The sequence below is a fragment of the Enoplosus armatus genome, chromosome 21, assembly GCF_043641665.1.
Source record: "Enoplosus armatus isolate fEnoArm2 chromosome 21, fEnoArm2.hap1, whole genome shotgun sequence".
Taxonomy (NCBI): domain Eukaryota; kingdom Metazoa; phylum Chordata; class Actinopteri; order Centrarchiformes; family Enoplosidae; genus Enoplosus; species Enoplosus armatus.
The window spans coordinates 19,740,354-19,745,654 of NC_092200.1; the positions used below are offsets into that span (position 1 = coordinate 19,740,354).

Consider the following 5,301-nt stretch of genomic DNA (forward strand, 5'->3'; position numbering starts at 1 on the left):
AATGAGTGCGTTCGGGTGTTGAGTCTGTAAACGGGCTATGGCGGAGTAAATGACGTCACACGCCGACTTCGGGTTGGCAGAGGGGGGGATGTAAACAGTCACAACAATGGCATGTGAGAATTCCCTGGGCAAATAATACGGCCTGAGTCCAACAGCCAACAGTTCAATGTCCGGGCAACAGACACGATCCTTGATGGTGATGTGGGAAGGATTGCACCACCGGTTGTTAACGAGAACGGCAAGCCCCCCTCCTTTGCGCTTACCGCTCCCGGTGCAATCCCTGTCGGCCTGGACGGTCTGAAAGCCGTCGATGGAAACGTTGTCGTCGGGAATGTCCTGGTGCAGCCATGTCTCCGTAAAGCACATTAAACTACACTCCCGGTACTCCCTCTGACTCCTGGCCAGCGCCATCAGCTCGTCCATCTTGTTTGCCAGCGATCTCACATTGCCCATGACGAGAGAGGGGAGACACGGCTTATATCTCCTTTTCTCCATAAACCTCTGCTGTCTCGACTCAACTCTCTTCCCTCGTCGCTTCGTTCCCCCTCTGCATCCTCTGCGTGTTTTTCTCCAGATTTCAGCGGGGATCTCCGGTGATCTGGTCTCCAAGCCAGCCGGCTTCAGAGCGATCAGCTTATCTCCGGAGTAAACAAAGCGGCCCAGAAGTTGCTGCGCGACCGTCCGATGTTTGAATGAAAGTAATTCCAGAGTGAAAAAAAGTACCAGAACTCTCTCCACCAGCATGTTTGAAGAGGGCACAACTTCAAAAGTCAGTACTTAAAAAAGTTCTGAGTTAAATAAAGAAATAAAGGAGAAAAGTAAGAAAAAGAAGAAAACAAACAGGAGCGACTGTAACAGGCTGCATGCACGTCGGCGCATGCGCACTATGACAACTCCTCCCTCTGAGTGTCAGACACTCAGGAAGAAACTGGAAATCTGTATCTACTTCACCTGTTCATACACTACCTCACTATTTATTCTAAATGTTTAAGTGCAATACATATATGGTGCAACACATATATACATATACATTGTTATTGTATTTTTTTTTTTTTACCTCATTTCACTTAAATACTGTATTACTATTTTTTATTTTATATTTCTTATTTTTATATTTCGTACATACTTTTAGTTCTAAATTATGCTACTTTTCTACTCTTGAATGGGAGCACCGGTACTGTACAATTTCCCCCCGGGGATCAATAAAATATTTCTGATTCTGATTCTGATTCTGATTACAGAGCTCAGTGCATCCTGGTAAGTCCCCCAGCAGTCTAGTCCTATAGCAGCATAACGAGGGGTTGGTCCTGGCAGGCCTGAGCCACAGAAACCTCTGGCACTGAAAGTACTGTTCGAGAACTGTGCAAATCACTGAATTTTCCACAACATGGTCCTGTAAATGTTGCTAAATAATTTGGGCCATTATTAGGTCAAGATTTTACTTGTGTCATACTTTAGTTTGTGACCAAACACCTTCGAAACCAAAGACACTCTCACCAGCCTCTGGTGCACTGTGTTCTCCATTATATAGTTAATGTATGGAAGGCAAAAGCGTATTCTGTGTGGACTCAGAGAGCTCAAATGTCTTCTGGTTGAAACTGTCAATGTGGGCAACAGCATTAATGTCAAGGTAGATTTTGTGAAAAACTATGCAGCTAGCATTGCCCAAGAAGAAATCCTCTGCGATGGCTGGGAATCGAACCCAGGTCAACTGCTTGGAAGGCAGCTATGCTCACCACTATACCACCATCGCCATGGAAGCTGAAATAAATGTCCTTTGTTTAATTACACATCAATACAGGCACAAGGAAAGTCGTGTTGGTGTACGTCTCAGGGCCGGGGGATGACGGAGCAATGTATAGCAGGCAAAAGTGGATTCTCTGTGGACTCTCTGTGGACTCAGAGAGCTCCAATGTCTTCTGGTTGAAACTGTCAATGTGGGCAACAGCATTAATGTGAAAGTAGATTTTGTGAAAAACTATCCAGCTAGCATTGCCCAAGAAGAATTCCTATGCGATGGCTGGGAATCGAACCCAGGTCAACTGCTTGGAAGGCAGCTATGCTCACCACTATACCACCATCGCCATGGAAGCTCAATCAAATTTCCTGGGATTTTTTTTCTATACTATATGAAGGGACAGGGAACGTCGTGTTGGTGTATGTCTCAGGGCTGGGGAATGAAGGAGCATGAATAGGTGTAACATATCACCACAGTTTGGAGTCCTGCACAGTAATGGTCAACATTAAAACATAATGGAGATGCAGTGGATTGAACCCGGGGTCTCCTACCTGCAAAAAACAGCACATGAAAGCTTATGGAGGTAAGACTTGGTTAGTTAGATCCTCACTGTGTTGATACTTGCTGGAATGAGGGAGCTGACATTCCTTTGCTTGGTCTATCAGGGTGTGCTTGATTGTCTTTTTAAACACTACAAATAGTTGCTGATTCAAGTCTTTCTACACATTAACTTCATTGAAGAAATCACTGGACCATTGATGTCCATTGATTCATCAGAGTCACTGTAACCGACTCCGGTTACAAAGCTCAGTGCATCATGGGAAGTCCCCCAGCAGTCTAGGCTGATAGCAGCATAACTAGGGGCTGGTCCTGGTCTTGCATAATGGGTATGACTATCAAGCTCTAATTGTCCTGTAAATGTTTCTACATAAAAGCCTTGTCAGGAAATTGAAAGATTCTGTCCACTGAAATGCTAGAGGCACTGATAGGAGTTGTTAGAGTGACATGACTAGAGGTGTAAATTGCTACGTCTATCAAGCTCCATTCCTACACGAAAAAGGAATTGTACTTGTACTACAAACATTGCCCGAGAAGAAACGTCTGCGATGGCCAGGAATCGAACCTCAATCAGTCCTCACTCTGTTGATACTTGCTGGAATGGCGGAGCTTATATTCCTTTGCTTGGTTTATCAGTGAGTGCTTGATTTACTTCGTCTTTTTAAACATAATAGTCGTTGATTCCATGAACGCCATCAGCACTTGTCAAAAGGGTGCAGATGGGAGTCGTCAGTGACATGCCTGGAGGGGCAAATTGGTGTGTCTATCAAGCTCTCTTTACACATAACCCTTGTTGGACAAGCCACTGGATTATAGTGTGTTCCTTGCTCTATCATGTTTGAATCTATACATTAAGCAAGTCACTGGACCATTGATGTCCACATCCATCGGAGTCACTGATTGTAACCAACTGCAGTAAGAACCTAAGAAACAAAGCTACAACGTTGTTGGCAGGATTTGAACCTGCGCGGTGAGATCCCAATGGATTTCTAGTCTATCGCCTTAACCACTCGGCCACAACAACCTCTAACTCTTGTGAATGGATACATATCACAAACAATGTGATGGCCACTGACTTACCGTATTCACTGGATTGTTGACATCCACATGATAAGTGGTGGTGTTATAGCGTGTTGCTTGCTCTATCAGGTTTGAATCAAGTCTTTCTACACATTAACCTCGTTAAACGAGTCACTGGACCATTGATGTCCACTGATTCATCAGAGTCACTGTAACCGACTCCGGTTACAGAGCTCAGTACATCCTGGTAAGTCCCCCCAGCAGTCTAGTCCTATAGCAGCATAACGAGGGGTTGGTCCTGGCAGGCCTGAGCCACAGAAACCTCCGGAACTGAAAGTACTGTTCGAGAACTGTGCAAGTCACTGAATTTTCCACAACATGGTCCTGTAAATGTTGCTAAATAATTTGGGCCATTATTAGGTCAAGATTTTAACTTGTGTCATACTTTAGTTTGTGACCAAACACCTTCGAAACCAGAGACACTCTCACCAGCCTCTGGTACACTGTGTTCTCCATTAAATAGTTAATGTATGGACGGCAAAAGTGTATTCTGTGTGGACTCCGAGAGCTCAAATGTCTTCTGGTTGAAACGGTCAATGTGGGCAACAGCATTAATGTCAAAGTAGATTTTATGAAAAACTATGCAGCTAGCATTGCCCAAGAACATTCCTATGCGATGGCTGAGAATCGAACCCAGGTCAACTGCTTGGAAGGCAGCTATGCTCACCACTATACCACCATCGCCATGGAAGCTCAAGTAAATGTCCTGTTTTTTTTTCCAGACTATATGAAGGGACACGGAACGTCGTGTTGGTTTTTTTGTATTTCTCAGGGCTGGGGAATGAAGGAGCATGAATAGGTGTAACATATCACCACAGTTTGGAGTCCTGCACAGTAATGGTCAACATTAAAACATAATGGAGATGCAGTGGATTGAACCCGGGGTCTCCTACCTGCAAAAAACGGCACATGAAAGCTTATGGAGGTAAGACTTGGTTAGTTAAATCCTCACTGTGTTGATACTTGCTGGAATGAGGGAGCTGATATTCCTTTGCTTGCTTCATCATTGAGTGCTTGATTTTCTTCAAGTCTTTTTAAACATTACAAATAGCTGTAAATACTCAGACTCTGCCTGTCTGTCTGCCGGTCTGTCTATCTGTGTCTCTACGTCTATCTCTCTCTCTGTCTCTTTCTGTCTGTCTGTCTGTCTCTCCCCTTCTCTCTTTCTCCCTCCCTCTCTATGTCTCTCTCTCTCTCTCGCTCTCTTTCTCAAACCCAACCGGTCAAAGCACATGACCCCCCCACCCACCTAGAGTCTGGTTCTGCTCGAGGTTTCTGCCTCTTAAAAGGAAGTTTTTCCTTGCCACTGTCGCCAAAATGCTTGCTCATGGTGGGAACTGTTGGGTCTCTGTAATAACATTATAAAGAGTCGGTCTAGACCTGCTCTATTTGTAAAGTGTCATGAGATGACTTTTGTTGTGATTTGGTGCTATATACATAAAACTGAATTGAATTAACCAACTGCAGTAAGAATATAAGAAACAAAGCTACAACGTTGTTGGCAGGATTCGAACCTGCGCGGGGAGATCCCAATGGATTTCTAATCCATCGCCTTAACCACTCGGCCACAACAACCTCCTCCTCTTGCAGATGGATACGTATCACAAACAATGTGATGGCCACTGACTTACCGTATTCACTGGATTGTTGTGAATACACATGATAAGTGGTGGTGTTATAGCGTGTTGCTTGCTCTATCAGGTTTGAATCAAGTCTTCCTACACATTAACCTCGTTAAACGAGTCACTGGACCATTGATGTCCACTGATTCATCAGAGTCACTGTAACTGACTCCGGTTACAGAGCTCAGTGCATCCTGGTAAGTCCCCCAACAGTCTAGTCCTATAGCAGCATAACGAGGGGTTGGTCATGGCAGGCCTAAGCCACAGCAACCTCCGGCACTGAAAGTACTGTTCGAGAACTGT

The 5,301-nt window shown here is 44.6% G+C and overlaps 5 non-coding genes across 5 annotated transcripts; all 5 read right to left on the reverse strand.

Moving 5' to 3' along the window:
• Positions 1 to 1,681: 1,681 nt before the first annotated feature.
• On the reverse strand, positions 1,682 to 1,753 carry trnag-ucc (transfer RNA glycine (anticodon UCC)). Its single transcript has one exon. It is a non-coding gene; the product is annotated as a tRNA-Gly (tRNA).
• A 259-nt stretch (positions 1,754 to 2,012) lies between these two features.
• trnag-ucc (transfer RNA glycine (anticodon UCC)) lies at positions 2,013 to 2,084 on the reverse strand. The gene has a single exon. It is a non-coding gene; the product is annotated as a tRNA-Gly (tRNA).
• Positions 2,085 to 3,238: 1,154 nt separating this feature from the next.
• Positions 3,239 to 3,320, reverse strand: trnas-aga (transfer RNA serine (anticodon AGA)). Its single transcript has one exon. It is a non-coding gene; the product is annotated as a tRNA-Ser (tRNA).
• Positions 3,321 to 3,988: 668 nt separating this feature from the next.
• Positions 3,989 to 4,060, reverse strand: trnag-ucc (transfer RNA glycine (anticodon UCC)). Its single transcript has one exon. It is a non-coding gene; the product is annotated as a tRNA-Gly (tRNA).
• Positions 4,061 to 4,869: 809 nt separating this feature from the next.
• trnas-aga (transfer RNA serine (anticodon AGA)) lies at positions 4,870 to 4,951 on the reverse strand. Its single transcript has one exon. It is a non-coding gene; the product is annotated as a tRNA-Ser (tRNA).
• Between the last annotated feature and the right edge of the window lie 350 nt (positions 4,952 to 5,301).